The sequence below is a fragment of the Tenrec ecaudatus genome, chromosome 8, assembly GCF_050624435.1.
Source record: "Tenrec ecaudatus isolate mTenEca1 chromosome 8, mTenEca1.hap1, whole genome shotgun sequence".
In the NCBI taxonomy this organism is placed as follows: domain Eukaryota; kingdom Metazoa; phylum Chordata; class Mammalia; order Afrosoricida; family Tenrecidae; genus Tenrec; species Tenrec ecaudatus.
In genome coordinates, this window is record NC_134537.1 from 88,218,375 (window position 1) to 88,243,310 (window position 24,936).

Genomic DNA, 24,936 nt, shown 5'->3' on the forward strand with positions numbered 1-24,936 from the left:
AAGATGTTAGCATCCAGAAAAGTTGAAATGATTGGTACTACATGTGAGACACAAAGCGGAGAAAATGTGCAGAGAGATGGGCCTCAAAGAGCTTGGGTGAAGGACCTCAGTGAGCTCATGACTGCAGGTTGAACCTGGTCTGTGCAAGACAATCTCCCTCAAGAGTTTTGTGGACAGCAAGTGCAACGGGGTGGGAAATCCGATCCGATGTTCTACAGCTGGGGCTAGCTGAGCGGGCAAGTGTCAGGAAGCTCTGGCCCTGTCACAGGGAAGAGACGTGGCTCACACACCAACATCAGGCTGAATTGCCAAATAAAATAAGAAAGAGGCGCTCTGATGGTGTAGTGGGCTAGAACTGAGCTGCTAAGCATAAGGGCAGCAGTTCAAGCCCACCTGTGACCCCATGGGAAATGATGCAGCTGGCTAGTTCCCTAAAAATTTAAAGTCTCAGAAACCCAAAAGGGCAGTTCTACCCTATGTTATAGGGTCACTGTAAGTCGTATCCGATTCAACATCAGTAAGTTCAGAGATATTTTTGGAGGAGTAAGGGTCATGGTCCTAGGGTCAGGCTTATTTCACGCCAAACCAAAGCAAGACCTAAAGCCAAGCCCTAACAAGAAGGGCTGTAGAAAGAAAGAGTTTGGGCATCGAGGTCCCTCACGTTAAAAGGGACGGTCAGGGCTTAGCATAAGGAACTCTAGGAATAGCTTGGATTCTACCAAAAGTATATAATCAAACCTACACTTATTAAAAATTATCAGCCAATAGAGTTACTGCCTGCTAAATCCACCTCAAGGTTATTCAAAGTCTCTATAAGATGTTATTCTTAATGCTATTCCTCACTTGTCAGCTATCTTGATATCCAACATGTCACATTTATGACTCTAGTGAAAATCTATGCCATATTATTTATGCTAAGCATTAACGATGTATATCTGATAGCAACAGGTGGAGAGGTGCAAGTCAAGAGTAATACTGGCCATGGTGGTTAAGATGTATGGCAATGTGGCTGGACCGTGATTCTCAATGTTTTGGCAGTTACGCATTGGTGTTATTTTATGCATTTTGTGATCTAACTTGGTCATCCTTTGTTTTCTCATAGCAACTTAGTCTTTGGCATTTAGCTGTTTTAATAACTCAGATATTTGGTTAAATGCCACTAAATAGAATAAGCATTGGGCTGTGAACCATCTCTCACTCCATGAGAGAAAGATGAGGCTGCCTGTTTCTATAAAGATTCATAGTCTCAGAAGAACTATGTGGGGTGGCTAGGAGTTAGTGTTGACTGGAGAGCAGTTGGTTTGGCTTGGTTTGCAAACATTCAAAGGAAAAACTGGTCCATAGACCAAATTCAACGTGGTCCATATAATATACTTAGCAGGAAAAAAGAATATTTTTAAAAAACTATTTGGGTAACTAACTGGAAGATATTCATATTTGTAACTATTCCAAAGAAAAGTGACCCAAGATGATGAGCAAATTATAGAAAAATATCACTGATATCACGTGCAAGTAGCATTTTGCTGAAGTTCATCCAACAACAGTTGTAGCGGTACACAGCAGGGAGCTGCCAGAGATACCGACTGGATTCAGTGAGGACTTGGAACAAGAGATATCATTACTGAAGACAGATGGATCTTGGCTGAAAGCAGAGAATACCAGAAAGACATTTACTTGTATTTTATTTACTCTGCCACGACATTCCACTGTGTGGATTAAACTATGGATAACCTTGATAAGAATGGGAATTCCAGAACACTTCATTGTGCTCTTGAAAAACCTGTACATGGATCAAGAGGCAGTTGTGTGGAAAGAGTAAGAGAAGAGTGCACAGTTTAAAATCAGGAATGTGTGCATCCGGGTTGTTTCCTCTCATTATATGTATTTGTCTGGCCACTAAGCAAACCCATCAGAGAAGGTGGGTTACAAACAGAAGAGTGCAGCATCGAAGGGTGAGGAAGGCTTATTACAACCAGATAAGCAGACGGCACAGCCTTGCTTGCTGACAATGAAGAGGACTTGAAGCACTTGCTCATGAAGAGCAAGGATCACAGCTTTCAATATAGATTGCAATGCAATGTAGAGAAAACAAAATTCCTCACAACTGGGCCAATAAGTAACATGATACATGGAGAAAAGATTGAAGCTGTCAAGAATTTCATCTTGCTTCGATCCACAAATAATGCTCATGGCAGTAAACTCACACTCACTAAAATGGAGTGAATTCTGATTCATAAGGCCCTATTGGACGGGGGAGAACTGCCCCTGTGGATTTCTAAGACAGTAAGTATTTCCAAGAGTCGAAAACTTTGTCTTTCTCCTGAGGAGCAGCTGGTGGTTTCAAACTGTTGACCTTGCAGATTGTAGCCCAATATGTAACCACTGCACCACCAGCGGTCCTGGCAGCAGAGTCAATGAATCAAACCACACACGGCATTGGGTAAATCTGCTACGCAATACCTCTTTAAAGTGGTGAAAAGCAAGGACGTTACTTTGAGGATCAAGCCATATCAATTGTCTCATATGCATGTATAAATTGAATAAGGAAGACTGACGAAATTTGATGTGTTGGAACTATGGAGTTGGTAAAGAATATCGAAAGTACCACGGACTCACAAAAGAACAAACAAATCTGTCTTGGAAGAAGTACAGCCAGAATACTCCATAGAGGCACGGATGGGGAGACTTCGTCTTACCTACTTTAGACGTGGTATCCGGAGAGACCAGTTCCCATGGAATGCCATCATGCTTTCTAAAGCAGAGGTGTAATGTAAAAGAGGAAGACACTCAATAGGCTGGATTGACACAGTGGCTGCAACAATGGATTCAAACGTAAGAACAATTGTGAGGATGTGTAGGACCGGGTAGTGATTGGTTCTGTGATACATGGAGTCACTATGAGTCAAAACAGACTCAGTGACACCTACCAATAATGTCAACACAACAGATTGTATTTCCTGAAAGTGCTTCGGCAATTTCTCCCATCCCATATGCTCTCCTGCAAAGTGAATGTGCCACTTTGTCGTGAAGAAGTAGAATCCTTCTTTCTTTCTTTTTTAAAAAAATCATTTTATTGGGGCCTCATACACCTCTTATCACAATCCATATATCCATTCATTGTTTCAAGCACAATTGTATATTTGTGGCCATAATCATTCTCAAAACATTTGCTTTCTACTTGAGCCCTTGGTATCAGCACCTCATTTTCCCCCTCCCTCCCCATTGCCCCTCCCTCATGAATCCTTGATAAGTTATAAATTATTATTATTTTGTCGTGTCTTACACTGTCTAATGTTTCCTTTCACCCACCTTTCTGTTGTCTGTGCCCCAGGGAGGGGGTTAGATGTAGATCCCTGTGATCCGTTCCCCATTCCTCCCCCCACTTTCCCCTTAGCTTCCTGGTATCCCTACTCTTATTATTGGTCGTGGGGGTGGTATCTGTCCTGGATTCCCTGCGTCTCCAGTTCCTATCTGTACAGTGTATATGCTCTGGTCTATCCAGATGTTTAAGGTATAATTGAGATCATGATAGTCAGGGGGGAGGAAGCATTAAAGAACTAAAGGAAAGTTGTATGTTTCATTGTTGCTTCACTGCACCCTAACTGGCTTGTCTCCTTCCAGGGACCCTTCTGTCAGGGGATGTCCAGTTGCCTACAGATGGGCTTTGGGTTTCCACTCGGCACTCCCCCTCATTCACAATGATAAGTTTTTTTGTTCTTTGATGCCTGATGCCTGATCCCATCGACACCTCATGATCACACTGGCTGGTGTGCTTCTTCCATGTGGGCTTTGTTGCTTCTGAACTAGATGGTCGCTTATTTATCTTCAAGTCTTTAAGACCCCAGGCGCTATATCTTTTGATAGCTGGGCACCATCAGCTTTCTTCACCACATTTGCTTTTGTACCCACTTTGTCTTCAGCAATCATGTCGGGAAGGTGAGCATCATGGAATGCCAGGTTAATAGAAAAAAGAACTTGCATAGGATAAGTACTTGAGTGGAGGCCCCATGTCTATCTGCTACCTTAATACTAAACCTATAAATATGTACATAGTTCTATTTCCCCATCATCATATAAAAATATATCTATATATGTACATGCGTGGAAAGCCTCTCCTCCCCCCAGAAGAATTTACTTCAGAGGACAGCACTGAAGCTACAGCTCAGGGAGAGGGACATGTCTGATCAGAGCACACGGGAGCAAATGAAGGGGGAGGAAGAGAGTGGAGCACATCCTGGCCCAGCAAGCCTTAAGGACAATATCCCTGCTCAGAGCAGCCAATGCACAAAGAGGACCATATGCCCAGCCCCACTATGAGACATGACATCCCTCACTGACCTACAGCCCTACAGAGGACAACACTGGAGACACAGTGTGGGAATTGTGTGCAATCCCCACCACACTGAGGCAAAAAACTACAGGACATGCAACAGAACAGCAAGGAGAGCAGAGGAAGGAAGTCCCCAGGGAATGCCAGAAAATAGACTTTGGGGCCAGGGTGTGGCACACCATCAGATTCTATACGAAAACACTCCTGGGGGACACCAAACAGACCTTGAACTATTTACAGGCTTTTCCTTTTCTTTGTCCTTGGGGTTTTTGTTGTTGTTGTTTTGTTTTGTTTTGTTGCTTTGTTTTGCTTGGTCTTTTTTTGCATATTATTATCTCTCAAGGTCTATCTAGATAAGATAGGCGGAATAAACAATCTGGAGGAGAAAACAATGGGACCAACATTCCGGAGAGAGGAAGGCGGGAAAAGGAAGTGGGTGTTAACATACCCAGGGACAAGGGAACAACAAATGATCCAAAATCGATGCTAAGGAGGGTATAGGAGACCTAGTAGGGCTTGATCAAGGGTAATGTAACTGAGAGGAATTACTGAAACCCAAATGAAGATTGAACATGATAGTGGGACCGGAGGAAAGTAAAAGGAAATAGAGGAAAGAGCTAGGAGACAAAGGGCATTCATAGTGGCATCCTTTTTCATCTGAGCTGACTGTAGAATTTTTTTTGACAAACGTACTGCAGTGGAAGTGATGTCTGCATCCTCTGAGTCTGGGTCTCTTGAGTATTCCAGTGTTCTTGGAGTCCTCCTTCTTGAGATGGTCTAGCTGCCATGATATGAGGGATCATGTTATAGTAGAGATGTCACATGTAGGCTTTCTGATTGACAACCCCAACTGAGCTTCCAGCCCAGTCGTGCGAGTAGACCATTGTGGGTGTCTAGCCCTTGTGTGTTTTAGATAGTGGCAAACCCAGCTAATCACACCACATAAGACTACCAAGAACTGAAGAACTGTTATCAAGCACCCCACAGAAATATGAGAGATAATACTAAATGGCTGCATTAATCCACTCACTTTGGGTGTGATTACCTCCTACAGCAGGAAAACAATGAAATGCTCTAGAATTCCCCTTCTTCTCAAGGCTATCCATAGTTTGTTATGATCCACAGAGTGGAATTCCTTGGCAGAGTCAATAAAACACAGGAAGGATTTTTCTGTTATTCTCTACTTTCAGCAGAGCTAAATGACACCCCTTGTGCTACACTCGCTTCTGAATCTGCTTGAATTTCTGCTGCTCCCTATGTACAGCTGAAATAAATGTTTATCACCAAAAATTTACTTGTGTGTTATACTAATGGCATTGTTTGATAATTTCCACACTCTATTGGGCCACGTGTAGTATCCTTTCAAATACTTATTCAATATGCATGCTGATCAAATAACCCTAGAAGCTGGATTGTATGAAGACTACAAGGCCTCAAGATCAAAGAAAGTTTTATTAACAACCTCCAATATGTAGATGATACAACATTGCTTGCTGAATTCGAGGACTTGAAGTGCTTGCTTATGAAGATTAAGAACGGCAGGTTTCAGTGTGGATTATCACTCCACGTAAAGAAATCCATGCTGACCCACATAGACCTGACGTACAACAGAACAAAACACTGCCTGATCCTGCACTAGCCTCATCATTGTAACATCAGAGCTCACCACCGCAGTCACTGTGTCAATTCATCTTGTTGAGGGTCTCGCTTTTTCTGCTCTTTTCTTCTTTTTTCCTGATGTAAGCATGATTGTTCTCCCCAGAAACCAGCCCTTCTAATATCACACCCAAAGGACACGAGAAAAAGCTTTGCCACCTAGCTTCTAAGGAGAAAACTGGTTGTACTTCTGAAACTAGTCTGTTCATTCTGCTGACAGCCCACAGTGTAGTCCATCTTCTCTGCCAACACCAGAATCCAAAGGTATCAGTTCTTCTTCAGCCTTTCTTAGTCAGTGTCCAGCTTTGACATGCATACGATGTGATTGAAAACACCATGACTTGGGTCAGGTACCTCGCAGTCTTCAGAGTGGCAGCTTTGCTTTTAGAGAGATCTTTTGCAGCAGTTGTGCCCAGTGCAATAAGATAAATATAAATAGAACCACTTAGGAGTACGATCATCAAAGTGCCAAAAATAGTCTCGAAACCAGTCAGGGAAAAAAGATACATTATAGGTAAGGGTACACAAACAAGAATGATCACTAACTAATCATCCGAAACAACAATGGAATAACATCTTTAAAGTGATACGAAGGCAGAATCCTATCCACGATTTTACTCCTCCCCTAAAACATGCCCTTCAAATATGATGGTGAAATAAAAACATTTCAGAAAATCAAAGCCTGAACAAATTTGTTGCCAGGAGACCTACACTTAAAGTCACGGTGAAGGATACCCTCCAGACTGAAGGAAACCGATACTAGACGGAAACTTGAACCCAGGCACTTCTCAGCTTACAGATGTCCAACTTATGCACAGCTCACACTAACCCTTTAATGTTATGTGCATTTGTCTTCACTTTTTTTAACCCACCCCCGTTAAACTCCAACATCTGTTAACCCTCAAAAAATGTTTCTTTTAATGTAAAACCCCATTCTTGACTTTTTCTAGTAGCAGTCTCATACACTAGCTGGACTTTGGTGATTGACTCATTTCACTCCACTAACTGCCCTCACTTTGAAATGACTGAACCAATCTGTCCGAAAAACAGAAAACCCACTCTCGTCCAGTTGATTACAACGAATAGTAACACTACATAGAGTTTCTGAGACGATACATCTTTATGGAGCAGAGAGCCCAGTCTTTCTCACGAGCAGGCACTGGTAGGTTCGAACTGCTGACCTTTTGTTTAGTAGCCCAAATGCTTAACCCATTGAGGTATCAGGATTCTCAAAACAAATCCTTCATTACGATCACCTTCACTTACTTACATTTAAGTTAAAGAAATAAAAATAATTTTAATAAGACCTACCCAGAAAATGTCTAGAATTTTTTTCTAATTTCTAAAAATAATGAAATCTTCCAGAAAATAAACAGTAGTTCATAGCAATGAAATGAGAATCATTTTGACATTAAAGATTCACTGTAAGATGCTTAAAGGTAATGGAGAAATATCCTCATGACTCAAGGAAAAACTAATTTGACGATAGAGTTCTATATCTGACAAAACTATAGTTCAAAGATAAGGAAGTGAAGATTTTCTCAACATGTAAAACGGACAGTTTCATCAGACACCAGTCCTTCATCCTCACTATCTACCCTATGTTTAAGCCAATTGCTGCAGATAGTATATGAATCCATCTTATTATTTGACTCTTGATCACTCATGATGTCTTTCTCCTGGCACCACTGATTCCTCCTGACTACAGATTTGTTCCTTATTCCAGCAAAAAAAAAAAAAAATCACTGCTATCAAGTTGATCCAAACTCACAGTGAGCCTGTAGGACAGACTAGAGATGCTCCTTAGAGTTGCCCAGGCTAAATCTTAGGACAGCAAACAGCCTCATCTTTCTACCACAGGGCAATTGGTGACTTTGAACTGCTGATCTTCTTGATAGCAGCCTTTTTTTTTTTTTTACCCATTATACCACCAGGAAGCCTTCTTCTGGAAATCCATGGTATACTCAATATCCTTTGCCGACACCATATTTCAAAAGCTTCAACTTTTCTATAGTCTTCCTTATACATTGTCCTTACACATTTCCACTGCATGTGAAACATTTAAAAATAGCAAGATGTAAACTAAGTAGACCTTAGTCCGTGTGGTAGTTACAAATCTGATGTCAGTTTGAGACTTAAGAGTTGAAGGGGTGGAGTTAAGCCTGTCAATCAGGTCGCAGCTTGATGACCTCATTTGGAGGCACTAAGGAGATAAATAGCTCATTGGAGGCAGGATACACACTCTCTGTGAAAGATTACTGACGACAAGCCTGATGGAGCTACGTTGAAGCATCCAGAGCCCTGGGAGCTAGAGGAACCACGTGGAGACCCCTGCCAGTGCTGAGATTCCTCTACCGCCACTGAATCCACAACTTTCCACCCACTGGAGTGTGATCTTCTTGCATTCGGCATTATGGCATGGCTGTGTGAGTCTAAAGAGGAATTTATGGACCAGTATTGAACATACTGCTTGTGGATGCAAGTAAAATTAAATCCTTGACATATTTAATCTTTTCTTCAGTCTTTCTTATTCACTGACTAATCTTCACTTGCATATGAGCTGACTGGAAACCCAGGCTCGCTTTAGTCCTCACATCTTTGCAGTTTAGTGCCTTAAAGAAGTCTTGGGAAGCAGATTTGTCCAATATCAGTGGATTTCTTGACTGCTACTTCCATGAGAACTGATTATAGATCCAAGCAAAATGAAATCCTTGGCAACATCAATCTTTTCTGTGTTTATTATGATGTTGTCAATTGATCCAATTGTGAGGATTTTTTCCTTTATATTGCACTATAATTCATTCTAAAGGCTGTGGTCAATGACACTCATCAGTGAATGTTTCAATTCCTCTTAACTTTCATCGTGCAAAATGACCTAGAAGACACACACACACACACACACACACACACACACACACAGGGAAACCCATAACAGAAAGGAGAGAGGTGATACTACAAAGTCTATAGGTCTTAAGGGGAATTCTGGTGGTACTATTCAGAAAACACTGAACTGCTAACTGAAAGGTTGGTTGTTCAAACCCACTAACGCTTTCAAGGGTGAAATATGAAGTTATCTGCTCCTATAAAGGTTTATAATTTCAGAAACTCTATATAAGTCCATTATGGAGTAGAATTGACTCAATAGCAGGGGCTCTAGATAGATTTTTGGTTTTTTAGTTTTTTACAGATATTAAAAGAAATTTGGGGATAATATGAACAACTTTATGTCAATAAATCAGGCTAAAGGGTGAAATGGAAATTCCTTGGTAGACATGAACCCTCTAAGATAATTCTGAAAGAGACTGATAGCTTGAATAAATCTATATCTATTAAAGAAAATTGAAATTGTAGTTTTAAACCTTCCAAAAAGGAAATGCTAAGCCTAGATGGCATTGCTGGTGGTTAATAACAAACAATAAGCAAACAAACAAAGACTAAGTTTATACTAATTCTTTCAGAAATTTTGAAAGAAATCACTTTCTAGAAAACCAAAATTTTCTTAAAACAAATAAAAGTTTTACATCACAAGTAAAAAATGGTAGACTAATATCAATAAAGAGCATTTATTCAAGAACTCTTCACAGGGTTTTAGCAAATTGAATCTTAAAACACATTTCAAATAATAACAATAATGTAATGACGAAGTGAGATTTCTGCCAGGAATTCAAGGTTGGTTTAACATTGAAAAAATACGTGTAGTGATACAATTCACTCTACTAACATACTAAAAAGGGAAGTCTATATAGTCATTTCAATAGATGTAGAAACAATGTTTGGAATAATCCAACATGCATACTTGTCAAAAACTCTTGGAAAACTAAGAATAATTAAAATTTTAAAATCTTCCTCAGTATAACAAAGGACATTCAGCACACTTAATAGTGAAGATGAAATATTTCTTTCCTTTTAAATCAGAAAAAGAAGACAAAGATGACTGTTCTCACCACTTCTTTTCAGCATTTTACTAGAGGTTCTAGTCAGTGTAAGCAGGTAAGAAAAAGAGATGAAAAATAAAGACATATTACCATCTTCACTGGCACATGGAATGATTACCTATGTAGAACATCCTACAGATATGCATAACATTTTTAGAATTAATAAGTAAGTTCATCAAAGTTAGAAGATAAGTACAAAAATTTAATTATGCTTATATATCATCAATTAATAAGAATTTTAAAAACATACTTATAATAGCATCAAAAATATTGACTATTTAGGAATACATTTGAAATAATAATTCCAATAACTATACACTAAACACTAAATCATAGCTAAGAATAGTTAAATATTTAGATATACTATTTATAATAAAAAGTTTTGCTACAATTTAGATGTTCATTCTCACCAAATTGACTAATAGATTCAATGCTGTCATAATCAGAATCCCAGTAAGAGTTTTGTGGTTGACACTCCCTCAATACAAGAGCACCTTGCTCAGTTAAATGGTCATTCCATGATACCCACCTTCCCGACATGATCGCTGAAGACAGAAGTGTGCATAAGCAAACGTGGTAAAGAAAGCTGATGGTGCCCGGCTATCAAAAAGATATAGCGTCTGGGGTCTTAAAGGCTTGAAGGCAAACAAGCAGACGTCTAGCTCGGAAGCAACAAAGAAAGCCCACAGAGAAGAAGCACACAAGCCTAAGTGAACATGAGGTGTTGAAGGGATCAGGTAGCAGACACCAAAGAACAAAAACCATCATTGTGTGATCACCTTCCCCACATAAATGCTGAAGACGAATGTGTGTAGAAGTAAGTGTAGTGAAGAAGGCTGATGGTGCCCGGCTATCGAGAGATCTAGCTTCTGGGGACTTAAAGGCTTAAAAGTAAACAAGCGACCATCTAGCCCAGAAGCAACAAAGTCCACATGGAAGCAGCACACCCACATGTGTGATTATGAAGGGCCAAGGGGACTAGGTTTCAAGCAACAAAGGCGGGGGGGTGGGGGGAATTATATCATCATGAATGAGTGAAGTGCATGATGGGGGCCCAATGCCCATCTGTAGACAGCTGGACATCCCTTGCAGAGGGGTCGTGGGGAGGAGAGGAGTCACTCAGGGTTCAGTATAGCAACAATGAAACTCACAACCTTCCTCTAGTTCTTAAAGGCTTCCTCCCCTCCAATAATCATGATCCCAATTCCACCTTGCAAAGCTGGTTAGACCAGAGGATGTACAGCGGTGCAGTCGGGATCTGGAAACACAGGGAATCTAGGACAGATGAACCCCTCAGGACCAATGGTGAGAGTGGTGACACCTGGAGGGAAGGGGGTGTAGAAAGGAGGAATCGATCTGGGGGATCTACATATAACCTCCTCCCTGGGGGATGGGCAACAGGAAAGTGGGTGGCAGGAGATGCCGGGTAGTGTAAGATACGATAAAATAATAATTTATAAATTATTAAGGGTTCAGGAGGGAGGAAAAACAGGAAAATGAGCTGATTGCAGGATCCCAAGTGGAAGGCGAATTTTGAGAATGATGAGGGCAACGAACGTATAAGGGTGCTTTACTCAATTGATGTATGTATGGATTGTGATGAGAGTTGTATGAGCCCCAATAAAATGATTTTTAAAATAATAATAATAGGAATAAACTCTGGGTAGACTAGAGCATGTGCACTGGTACAGATAGGAGCTCATTACACATGGAATCCAGGTCAGATAAACCCCCCAGGAACAGAATTTGAAGTATTGATACCAGGAAGTTAGGGGATAGGTAAGGGGGATAGGGGAGGAAGGGGGAACCAATTGCAATGAACGATACATAATTTCCTCCCAGGGGGATGAACAACAGAAACATGGGTGAAGGGAAACAGTGGTCGATGTAAGATATGAAAACAATAATAATTTATAATTTATCAAGGGGTCACGAGGGGGACAGGGGAGGAGGGAGGGAAAAGGAGGAGCTGATACAAAGGGTTCAAATAGAAAGTAAATGTTTAGAAAATGATGGTGGCAACATATGTACAAATGTGCTTGATACAATTGGTGTATGTAATGTTATAAGAGCTGTATGAACCCCCGATAAAATGATATTTTTAAGTGGGGAAAAAAGAGTTTTGTAGTTGAATCCCATATTCTGAGATTTATAAGAATATGCAAAGGATCCAGAAGAGTCAAATCAACTTTGAAAGAATAAAATAAAATTATACTATAACTCTTGATAGTAAGATTTGCTTAAAGTTATAATAAGCAATTTACATAATTTTGGCTTGAGTATAGACAAATAGATTAATAAATAGAGTCAAGAAACACACACACACACATATACTTGTAAACATAGTAATATTGGTCTGCTGACCAGCAGTTCACCAGTTCTTCTGCAGAATAAAGTGGAAGCTTTCTACTTCTGTAAAGATTTAGCCTTGGAAACCCACAGGCACAGTTCTACTCTATCCTGTAGGGTCGCTATGAGTCAGAACAGACTCACAAGTAATAAGTTTTATGCTTGTAAATTTATAGAAAGTGTGAAAAAAATTATTTTCAAAAAAATTTATTTTCAATTATTTTCAAAAAGTAATTCAACTGGGAGTCAAAATTCTTTTTAGTTTTGGGAAATTTTAATAATCATATGCAAAAAATACATATAGATACACATATAAACTTTGATTCCTATCTTATTCAATATACAAAATAAATTCAATGTAAACAATAGTCCTAGCTTTAAAAGATAAGCCTATAAAACTTCTGGAAGAAAATATTTGCAACTCAAAGTTTTGCTAAGATTGCATAAAAATACAATCAATAAAAATCAATCAATTGGACTTTATCAGATCTAAAACTTCTTTTCTTTCAAAGATACCACATTTCAAGATCAATCCTGAAAAGCATGTTCTCAGTGATAGGATACTATCCAATTTTATGCACTAAACATCATTGTCAAAGATAAAGAAATTGAGGATCTTTACCAACTTCTACACACTGAAATTGATCAAAACTTCAATCAGTTGAGCAATAATTACCATTGATTGGCTTGAAAGTTAGAAACAAAGTAGCATCTGTAGCTAACAGTACAGGTTTAGTGATAGAAATTTTGCTGAGATCACATGATAAGCATCGCAAGAGTAACAACTCAATTATTGTAAATACTTTTTTCAACAACGTAAATGGTGATTGTAGAGGTGAATTTGTCAGATGGAATCAAATTAACTTCATCCGTGGAAAGAGACAATAAGAGAGCTCAATATTATCGGGCAGAACAAGGCTATCGGGGCTGGCTGCAGTGGAAGTCATCAATTGCATATGAACATGAGTTCAGGTTCAACTTGAAGATGAAGACAATAAAAACAAGTCCATGAAAGCCAAAGTCAGATGTTAGTATATCCTTGCTGAACTTAGAGACCAACTCAAAAATTGATTTTATCATTAAGTTTAATCATTAGATTAAACAGTGATCATTTGCTCAATAGATTAAACATTAATGATCAAAGACTAGGTGACTTATGGGATAATATCAAGTTCACCATACATGAGGAAAGCAAGAAGTCATTAAAAAGACATGAAAGAAAGATAAAGCTAAAATGAATCTCAGAAGAGCCTTTGAATGTAGAGCACTAAATGGTGTAGTGGTTAAGCATGGTGCTATGGTCCTCGTGGCCAGCAATTTGAGACCACCAGCAGTTCCGCAAGAAAAAGACCAGGCTTTCTACTCCTGTAAACAGTTACAGTCTCAGAAATCCACAGTCGATCGCTATGAGTCAGCACTGAAACGATGGCAGTGCGTGAGAAAGCAAACGGAAGAAATGATAAAGTAAAGGGGCCAAACAGAAGATTTCAATGGCCAACTACAGAAAACCAAGTATAGAAATTATACTGAAGTGTACAAAGGCCTGGCATTAAAGAAACCCAAATTGAAGGATACACTCAGCTGCCCAAACTGCCAGAAACTCAAACAAGATTAAGAAGAGGAGGAAGAACAAGGGAAATGACTGCTGAAATTTCAGAAATTTCACTGAAAACAGGGAATACCTGAAAGATATTGCCTATGTAATATCTCAAGCTGAAAGAATGGAAGAAAATATCAAGCTTCAAGCTGTAATATTAAAGGGTTCTATCCCATGGGCAAGATATTAGCCAACATAGTAAGTATCAAACAAAGACGGAAGGAATACACCAAATCATTGTACCCAATGTTTAACCATTTGGGAAGTTAGCTATGGTCAAGAGCAGATGGTGTTGAAAAGAAGTCCAAGTTGCATTGAAGGCATTATTTAAAGACAAGGCTTCAATTGTTGATGAAATACTGAAATACTTCAACAAACATATGCATTACTGGAAGCTCACACCCATCTATAATAACCTGGCCAGCAAACAGGAAGAAATCCATATTTGTACCCATTGCAAAGGGAAAAAAATCAACAGAAGGCAGAAAATATTGAAATATATATCACTTACATTTCACACAAGTAAAGTTTTGCTAAAAAATAATTCAAAATGGTTGCAGCACTGCCAAATCATATATGGGTTTTTTTAAAATAACAATCATAACAAGTAACTTAAGGAGTTAAGGAATGCTATACTTGTGATTCATGCAAAACACCAACATTTGGGGTTGTACATATTAGAGAAATATCTCAAAACAGTTTTCAAAATACTGTAACAGCCAATACATAGAGGCTTGCCTTAGGTGGGCATAAGAACACAGTTTAGAAAAGGGAAAAACAACAGAAACTCACAGCACTACTCAATTTCTGTAAAATCACTGAGCAAGAAAAACAATATTGAATTTCACATACGGATTCTGCACAACTTCTATAAAGTACTTGACTTAAATCCAAGAGCAAAAGTTAAGACTCTCCTCCCCTATTTTTGGTAAGCTTGGTAAACAAGCTTGGCACACTTGGATGACTTTCCCTGCTGGATTTTACCTGGGAGCAGCCTTTTAAATTTGTTCATGTAAAAGAGGACAGGTTTGGCACTTGCACACCGATGTCACCAACATTACTATTTCTAGGGATCTCAGTAAGATTCATAGTCTTTACTGCTGGCGCCGCACAGGCTCGAGTTCCTGCTAAGCGAGCCTCAGATTCCTCCAGTTTATTTCGTGCATCAATGTGTGTAACACTCATTCATGTGGGTTTCCAATAATATTTCCCCCATCACCATAGCTGCAAGAATATTGTGAACTTTATCTACATGGAAAATTAAAACCAGTTCACAGACATTTTCAAAACACTTGTCTCACATTTCCACGAATACTTGAATGAGATCTAAAATGCCAAGTTCACTTTCTGAAGAATCCACACAGAAGACAAAATATTATGTTGTGTAATGTCTATCTATCTGTTTGTTGTCAGATCCTCTTAACAATCCTCCTTCTAGGAAAGGACAAACATGTTCTCTCAGATGCCAAGTGGAAGGACTCTCTGATGATTGATGGCAGTGCATCTTCGCCATAGGGTTGGTCCAACTTGGAGAACCGTGGCATCCTGTGCTTGTGGAAGATGGGGATCACCTTGATTATGACTGGGCCGCGCTGACCTGTGGGGACTGTGGGGGGCCATGGCAGTGGCCCCTACCAACAATCTTTACAGAAGCTGACTGCTGTATCTTTCTCCTACCTAATAGCTGGTGAGTTCAAACCAGTGACCTTTCAGTGTGCAACTGAGCCCTTAACCAGAGCTCCCCCAGGAGCACCAGCAGGGCTCCTTGCCTGAACGCCAGGAAGTACCAATGTGGAGCCCAAGGCGATTGGGATCATTTTATCTAAAGGAGAGTGATAATCTAATGGAAAATAAACAACACCCGGTGAAGAATAGACTCAAGAAAATCCAGAGAGACAGAGTGGGCAAAATAGCTGGACTCTTGAAGTTCCCCAACAGCTCCAGTCAGAAGAAAGTAGCAGCAAAGAGCCTTGTTGACTAAATAAACAGATTAGATTTTCTGCCTTATATTCTTGATCTCTCAACAATTCTTCCTCATTTCATGAGTCATTCTCTTCCTCTGGCGATCAGACTCTCCTACCTTTCTGGACATTCGCTCTTGCTCCCGCTCTCACTCCAGCTCGTTTGTACCTCCTCTTCCACTGCCAAGTCGTTCAGTGTGCGATTTCTGATCACACCTTCTAAGTAACTTCAAACTGTGCGATGATTTTATAATCACCTATTCAAGACCCCAAATGCACACTCTAGCTCACGGCCCCTCCTGTGGATTTACCCCTTGCCCCAACTCTCTCCTCACCTTGCCCCACTCCAAACGCCTGGCCCGATGGGTATCCCTTCCTCCTGGAGCCATTTGTGTGACTCCAAATGTCACTCTCACCCCAGTCTGAACAATCATTATTGTTCACTTTTATTTTTTTTAAGATTTAAAATTTTTTTTTAACATTTTATTAGGGGCGCATACAACTCTTATCACAATCCATACATACATCAATTGTATAAAGTACATCTGTACATTCTTAGCCCTAATCATTTTCAAATCATTTGCTCTCCACTTAAGCCCTTTGCATCAAGTCCTCTTCTTCCCCTCCCTCCCCGCTCCCCCTCCCTCATGAGCCCTTGATAATTTATAAATTATTATTTTGTCATATCTTCCCCTATCCGGCGTCTCCCTTCACCCCCACTGTTCACTTTTATTATACAATTTTTTCAATACAAAGCTCACCATGGTAATTTCCTGTTTAAAACCTGCTAATGGCCTCTCATTGCCCTTAGAGGAGTTGAAAAAGGTGAACTACAATATCATGTTTGATCTAGCCCTGGTTCGACCTTTTTTCATCTCCCCTCCTATCAACTCACTCTCTCCCTGAGTATCACATTGTACTTCTTTTGATTCTCAAACATATCACATGGTATCTCAGGATGGTCCCGTAGGCTTCATACAGAGAGACTGTGTGGGCTATGTGTGGTGATCCGTGGCACCGAGGAACACGATCACCCTGCCCTGCCATTACTTAACTACATTTGCATGATTGTTCAGAATTTAATTTAAACTCCACCTTCCCTGGGGATACTTCTCTGGCTGCCCGTACCAGGTTTGCTCAGAATGCTTTCTTGAATGTTTGAGTTGCCACATTCCGCAAACTCACAGTGACAAATAGCTCATTGTTTATCCATATTTCTTATAGCACCAAATTAATGTCATTCAGAAAGGCCCGAAAATAATTGTCAAAATTAAAGACATTGGTGGCGTTTCCCTCTGGTACCATGGGACATGCCCTCAGTAATATTTAACAAACTATACTTTCTCTCTATCCCTGACAATGAACTTAGCTTAGAGATGGGATGCAAGGGGCGGGGGGGGGGGCACACGACCTAAAATAATCTGAATCATTCTCTTCACTTCAACCTGGAGAGGATACTACTATGTGTATTTGCAACCTCCCCTCCCCGCACCTCTCAAAGGAAGGCTATAACCCTGCAAAGCTTGACAGGTGAAGATGGAGAGTCACAAATTTGGATGGCAGAGAAAATGGACTCTGATGAAAAAGAGACTTTGAAACTAAATTCTACAAACTTTACCAGGTGTGCACCTCCTATACTAATTATAAATATAATTTTTCCAACCATTCTGAGGTCTGAGGATTGGGGACCTCTCAAATGAACAGCACTGATAGCTGTAACATTAAAAGTCCTTTCTTTAGGTAGAGAGAAAGTTATGAAAGCCTTGTACTCGTTCAGATTTGTCAAAGGTGTTCTTGTGTCCCAACACCACTTTCTCAATTCAAAAAAAAAGAACCCACAATCAGAGATGGGATCAATTTCTAGTACAGGGCAAAAGCGTGTCCAACAAGACAATGAAAGAAACAAAAGTAACCAGACAATTTTGTTTTGCTACAGTATTTTAGGTAGCTTGTGGCAAGCTCAGTAGAAATTGCTAGAAGGAGCAGTGTAGGGACATGACCAATGGGGAGATAAATCTAACAGAGACACAGACGGGAGGCTGTACTCCTATGCCTCTGCGTACAGCCTGGCCTGACACCCTTGTATCCTAGAACTTTCAAGGTTGGAAGAGAAATACCATTTAGATGCACCCATGTTTCTGTTTTCCCTACTTCGCTCAAACACACGGCATGGGAAATTTCTGTCCATTTGAAGATCCACAGGTGCCATTGAATCCATTCCGATGCACACAGACCCGATGTACCAGTGAACAAAACACTGCCCAGTCCTGTTGGAGTCCCTTGATGCGGTCAGTACGTCAATCCATCTTGTTGAAACTCTTCCCTTTTAACAAGCACGATGTCCTTCTCCAGGGACAGGCTTTCCTGACAACCGGCCCAAAGTAGGTAAGATGAAATCTCACCATCCCTGCCTCTTAAGAGTATTCTGGCTATATGACTTCTAAGATCGATCTGTTTGTTTTTTTCTTTTGCAGTCCATGATACTTCCAATATTCTTCATTAGCATCATAATTCAAATGCATCGATTCTTCTTCAGTCTTCTTTATTCAATGGCCAACTTTTGCAGGCATATCAGGCAATTGAAAATACCATGGCTTGCGTCAGGCATATCTTAGTCCTCAAAGTAATTCCCTTGCTTTCCAACACGCTAAAGAGGTTTTGTGCTGCAGATTTACCCAACACAATTGTGTTAGTCTGGGTAGACTGGAGAAACAAATGCACAGAAACTCATATGCATGTAACAGAGAGTTTTATATAAAAGTTAAGTACATTAAGAAAGCATCTCAACCCAGTCTAGTCCAAGCCCATACGTCCGACATTAGCCCATATGCCTGACACCAATCTACAAAGTCCTCAATCTTGCAAAACATACGCAATAACGCTGAATGCAGGAGGAAAGCCAAATCAGTGAGCATGTAGGCATCTCAGCGCTGTCAGGGGTCACCACATGGCTTCTCCAGCACTGAGGGCTGCATTGGGGTAGGTCCATGTGGTTTCTCCTCAGGGATGTCTCACAGGAAGTGAGCCTTGCCAGCTGAGGCAGAGAACTAGCTAAGGCAGTCACACACTAGTCTGACCACCAGAGAACAAGAAAGGCAAGGTTCACCGAGCCATTTATCTCATCGCCCTTCAATTAATCCCACATGTGTTTATTGGCATGTTTAGCACAAAAAAACTTTAACTAGCTCAACAATGATTGTATTTTTTTGAACTGTTGCATCCATGAGCATGGATTGTGGATCCAAGCAAGACAAAATCCTTGACAACTTCAATCTTTTCTCCATTTACCGTGATGTTACTACTGGGTACAGCTGTGAGGATTTGGGTCTTTTTTACATTGAGTGGTAATCTATACTAATGACTGTGATCCTTGGTCTGCACCAGTAAGTGCTTCAAATCCTCCTTACTTTCAGCAAATGAGGTTACATCATCTGTGTTTGCATGTTGTGAATTAACCTTCCTTCAATCCCGCACATAATCCAGCTTCTCTGATTATTTGCTCGGTATACACATTGAATATGTATGAAGAAAGGATACAACACTGATGCACACCTTTCTTGATGCTAAGCAATGTAGTATTCCTTTGTTTGGTTCACACACTGCCTCTTGAGCCATATACAGGATCTATATAACCACAAGACTGTCCATAGTTCACGATAGCTTTATGATAGCATAGCTTCTGATCCACACAACTGAATACCTTGGCATAGTAAATAAAACACAAGTGAACATCTTTCTAGTATCCTCTGCTTTTAGCTAGAATCCATCTGATATCAGCAATGACATCTCTTATTCCGTGTCCTTTACTGAATCTTCCCTTAACCTTCTGGAAGTTCCCTGTCAAAATACTGTTGCAACCTCTGTTGGGTGATATTCAGCAAAATTTTGCTTACATGTGATAATTACAATATTGGTCTCTAATTTGAGCGTTCATTTGGGTCATCTTTCTATGAAATGAATACAAATATGGATCTCTTCCTGTCAGTTGACCAAGTGACTATCTTCTAAGTATCCTGCCATTGACTAGTGAATGTTTCCAGTGATTCACGAGCTTAATGAAACACTTCAGTTGGTATCCCATCAATTCCTAGAGCCTTGGGTCTGGGCTAATGCTTTCAGTGAAGCTTGCAATTCTTCCTTCTGTATCGTTGGTTTTTGCTCATATGCTACCTCTTGAAATGGTTGGATGTTGACTAGTTCTTTTTGGTACTAGTGAATCTGTGTATGCTATACCATTCAACTTTTTGTCCAAAGAATCTTTCAATACTGCAACCCAATACTTGATTTCTTTCTTGAGTTCTTTCACTTTAAGATATCCTGAGCCTGTTCTTCCTTTTTGGTTTTGTAACTCTATGTCTTTGCACATTTTGTTTTGACATTTTATTTTGCCTTCTCAAGCTGCCCTTTGAAATTTTCTGTGCAGCACTTTGACTTCATCATTTCTTCCATGTGCCTTAAGAGCAAGTTTCAGACATCCACTTGATGTCCTTCTGACATCCACTTGAATCCTTTCTTTCTTGTCTTTTTGATGACCTCTTGCTTTCTTCATGAATGATGTTCTTGATGTCATCCCACAACTAATCAAGTCTTCTGTCATTAGTGTTTAATGCATCAAATCTGTACGTTAGATGTTCTTGAAATTCAGGTGGAATAGATCTAAGGTCATATTTTGGGTCTCATGAATTTGTTTTAATTGTCTTCATCTTCAACCTGAACTTACATATGAACAATTGGTGGGTTGTTCGACAGTCAGTCGCTGGCCAGATTTTAGCTGCTAATATTGAGCTTCTCCATTATCTCTTTCCACAGATATAGTTGATTTGTTTTCTGTTTATTCCATCTGGAGAAACCTAGAGCTAGCTTACTCTTAGGCACTATAGGAGTGTCCAGCACTTATAAGCTTTCCAAGGAATTAAAGATGAGATTTCTTTTTAATTTACTCACTCCAAGGAAAAAGTCACAGAAAGAAAACTGCAAAAATGTAAATATATATGTAAGTCAATGTCAAAAATATGTAACATTATGCAATCATCAATTGCTGCTCAGCACTTTATATAAAAATATGCTTCTCATGGAAAATGAGTGCAATGTAATATGTTTGCTATTCTATGTTTCAAGGACTCGAGTAGAATGCAGCCTAAAGTTTCTAAATGCCGTTGGTTACCTTGATAAGGCCGTACCTTTAGATGATGTGAATACATTTCTATGATGCCCACACATACACATCCTGGAGCTAAAAAAAAAAAAAAGTTACAATCAATGGGGAACCAAAAATTTGAACCAAGCTACTTTCATGATAACAGCAGCTGGGTTCTATTACTTCTTACTGGAGTCAACGGGCTCTCCATCCTCAGCTCCCATAAGCCCTTGGTGCCCACAAGACTCAGTAGGGTGTGGATTCTTGAACTATGTAGTAAGCTCTTTCTGGAAATAGCCACAGGATTCTGCAGCCCAGCACAGCTCTTTCTCAGTAAATCTACCTACCCAACCCTGTGAAAAGCCATTCGCAGGCCGATTTTACAGCTGATGGCTTTGCATTCACTGCTTCTAAAAGGATCTTGGGGCTTTCAGTAGCTCTTTTTAATTCATGGTAAAAGGCAACATTTTAAGGAGTGAGTGGGGGAAGGGATTTGAGAGGGGCTGAAAGAAAATCTCTCTGATCCTGCTAATGAAAATGAATGTGTTTGAAAGAAGACACACATGGATTCGGTGGAGGTACAAATTATCAGAGCCTCCCTCACTGTGTGCATGGAGCACCTGGTCCAGTCCTCCACAGCATCTTGGGGAGGATACGGGGCCTGTGCGTGAGGACCACTGCTGGGGTTTCAGAGAGATGCCTCCATTGTCATGCACTTTTCTCTGTGAACCAGAAATATATCAGGGTTCATGGAATTAGTCTGTGCCCCTTCATTTCTCTACCTCTTCCGAGGGGAGAGAGAGAGGGAGAGAGAAGCTGGGGTGTAAAATTACCATTCCCATTACCTTTCAATCAATCTATTTTAAAAAGCCTGTTATAATACCAAATCTAGAAGCAGTGTCTTCTTACTGGTACTGTTTAATTTTAAAGAATATGGCACTTCCTTGCTGTTTTCTGCACTCTAGTGCCTGTGCATGTGATTTAATCACCAAATGAAGAAACAAGTAAAGCCCCCTAACTCACACCACACACACACACACACACACACACACACACACACACACACGCACACGAAGTTGCTTTTCCTTTGCTAATACAACCAGAGAATAGATGAAGGCTGTCAGTTACAATTAAGTAAAGGAGTTCTTTTAAGCTCCACTATGAGAAGACACTATTACAATGTGCTGTATGCAAAGAATAATATCTTATTGCCTCGTGCTTTTTTAAGTTAAGTTTCCCTTGGGAGTGGGTAGCAACTCCACGAATGGCAATGCTTGCCCCTGGCATTTACCACTGGGTCTGAATCTGTAACTTTTTCTCCCTCTTCTTCCCCCTTCCTATTATTGTCACTGGAGTGTGGGGAATGACATGTCCAAGAAAATGCTTGCCTTGGGGCCGAAGTGTGCTTCCTTTGCACTTGAATTTCTGTTTATTCCACTCAAATCCCTTACAACTAGTTTTTAAATGAGCTGTGAGTTCATTTCCCTAACAGCTGACAAGAGCCATGACCGATGAAAGCAAACAAAATGGCACTCCGTGGCCATTTTTGCTACCATTATAAAACCCTGAAAGAAGAAATTCTGACTGTGCGTCCTGCTCTTTATTACTCTGATATAGTAATCTGAATATGTTAGCGCTCCCGTGCTACCCACCCAGAGCCAAGAATGGGTTTAACTTCATTGCACTTTAGCCATAAGCATATTAAATGCAACTTGATTATAAAATGCAGGTGAATTGCCATAATACATTTCTTGGCAAGATTTCCAAACATCAAGTAAGAAAATCCATAATCTTCTGGTCTGACTCTTTTGCGGACTTGCCAGGTAACTTTCTACAAAGGCTGTTTCCTCCCCACACCTCCCATTCTCAGCCAATAAACGAGTCATAATAGATTTGTCTAGCACCCAGGAATGACTGCAAGACACTTCTTTATACTTGGACAGAATTTTGCAAACGACAATCTGGCTTTAGGCTAAATATGTCAGCATGATGCTTTAGCACGTCTTGTTGGGGTGATTTTTTTTAATTTCAATTTCACACTCAATGGCGCATCAATCAGTCTTCTGTATGGCTCACAGTTTAGCGCTGTACACATGCTGCCTTGGGTTCAGTTCATGAATCCATGTCTTGCCCCACAAGCTGACTGGCTGCGCTATCCTAGTTACTAAGCCCATTCCAGGTACCGGAAGCCTCCTGAATGCACACTGACGGGTGGTGGGCTTTTTGGTTAAAAGTGCTAAACGCTGATCCTCTGACTCGAAGGGGTGTGTCCTAACTGCAATAGCCAAGTGCAATCGTGTGCAGTAGTCGACTTATGTGCATTCCAAACCAGTCCGTCCTTGAACAGAGGGCCACCCCTTCCTTACAGAGTGCGGGGAGTCAGAGCCAGGTCCAAGACACGGGAAGCGCGCTCATGCGCAGATGTGCTACCTCCACAATTCCCCGCAAGAGTCCAAGCAGTAAGACAGGCACAAAAGGTGCCCGAAATAGGGTGGAAACTTATTCAGCTTTGAATTCAGGGCAGAGACCAAGTAGGAAAATGGTTGAAAGAAGTCTCTTTTTCTTCAGTAATGGGAAGCATTGCTCGCTAGTACTTTGGAACAGATTTGATTTGTTTTCATCAGAGAGCTCAAAGTAGCACGTGTGTACTGCTTGATTTATCCGTTCATCTGCCTTAAACAATGCAATGCAGATACTGCCCTCCTGTTACCATTAGACAGAAACTCCCCGGAAACCTCTTTCCGTATTAGCCAGGAATAGAAGAGCAAGCGGGAGCATTGTCGTACTTTTGCAAAACTGTCCAATACAGAGGCTCATTGTAGTCCTCCGGCTCACCTGCTAAGTCAGATACATTTCTAGACCGCAAACTTCAGTGACCGTCCTGAAACGCATTCTGACGGTTAATGACAATGGCTAATCTAACATAGCGGCAATTCACAACTTTTTCCTCCTCACTGTTGGTTGATTCGAGCGCCCTCATGTGTCTCAACAGAGTAATGTCATTTAGATATTCCAAATGGCTATTTTTTAAAATAATTTTTAATACAGTTTATGATTTGTGTTGTTGAGAAAAGCACACCGATGCAACCGTTTCTGCATTACGACTCATTCTTGGGGCTGTGCACCCAACCCGTCTCCCGGCCGTTCCCCCTCCAGCCCTGCAGCGCGGCTGCTCCTCCCTGCGGCTGCTGTCTAAGCTTCCCAGTCGCTCTGGTCAACTTGGTCTCCGACAGCTCTTCACGGAACATAATGCTCAAGACAGACATTTCTTTTTTTTAATCTTTCCGAACAGTTTTATTAGCACTTCAGCCACATGTCAGACGATCCGATCACTCCATCGCCTCAAGAAGAGTTGCACAATTATCACCACAGTCAATGCTTGAACATTTCTTCCCTTCCTTCTACTCGTTGTTATTTGTGCAAATCTTTTTTCCTAATGGTGGCAAAAATATGCCCAACCAGACATTTTCCAACTCCACCCGTTTTACAGGTATGACCCAGGGTCACGGGTACTCTGTGTGGTACAAACATTGTGGACATAGCCTTGTGCAACCGATCCAGCCACCATTAACGGTCTGCTCAACCCGCGGAAGCAGACACTCTTCTGTACTAGTAAAGCTAAACTGCCGTTGACATTTCGGTGACAACGAGGAAGGCCCTCAAGGAGATGGAGTGACAATGGCCGCCACACGGGGCTCAGGGACCACAACAGATGTGAGCTCCGCGCAAGGCTGGGTGGCGTTTCGTTCAGCTGTACATACAGCCAGGACTGAAGTATGAAGATGATCTCAGGGTAGTGTGTGTGTGTGTGTGTGTGTGTGTGTGTGTGTGTGTGTGTGTGTTGGGGGGGGCGTTCAATTAGCCTCTAGGACTCTAGCAATTTGGATTCTGTGGGAATTTAGTGGCAGAACCATGACCGCGAAATGATGTTTGAACTTTCTGCGAGAGCCTTGCGTAAGACCGAATATTTC

General features: G+C 40.7%; 1 pseudogene; it reads right to left on the minus strand.

Moving 5' to 3' along the window:
• Positions 1–14,875: 14,875 nt before the first annotated feature.
• On the minus strand, positions 14,876–23,945 carry LOC142455466 (AP-3 complex subunit sigma-1-like; annotated as a pseudogene).
• Positions 23,946–24,936: the final 991 nt, after the last annotated feature.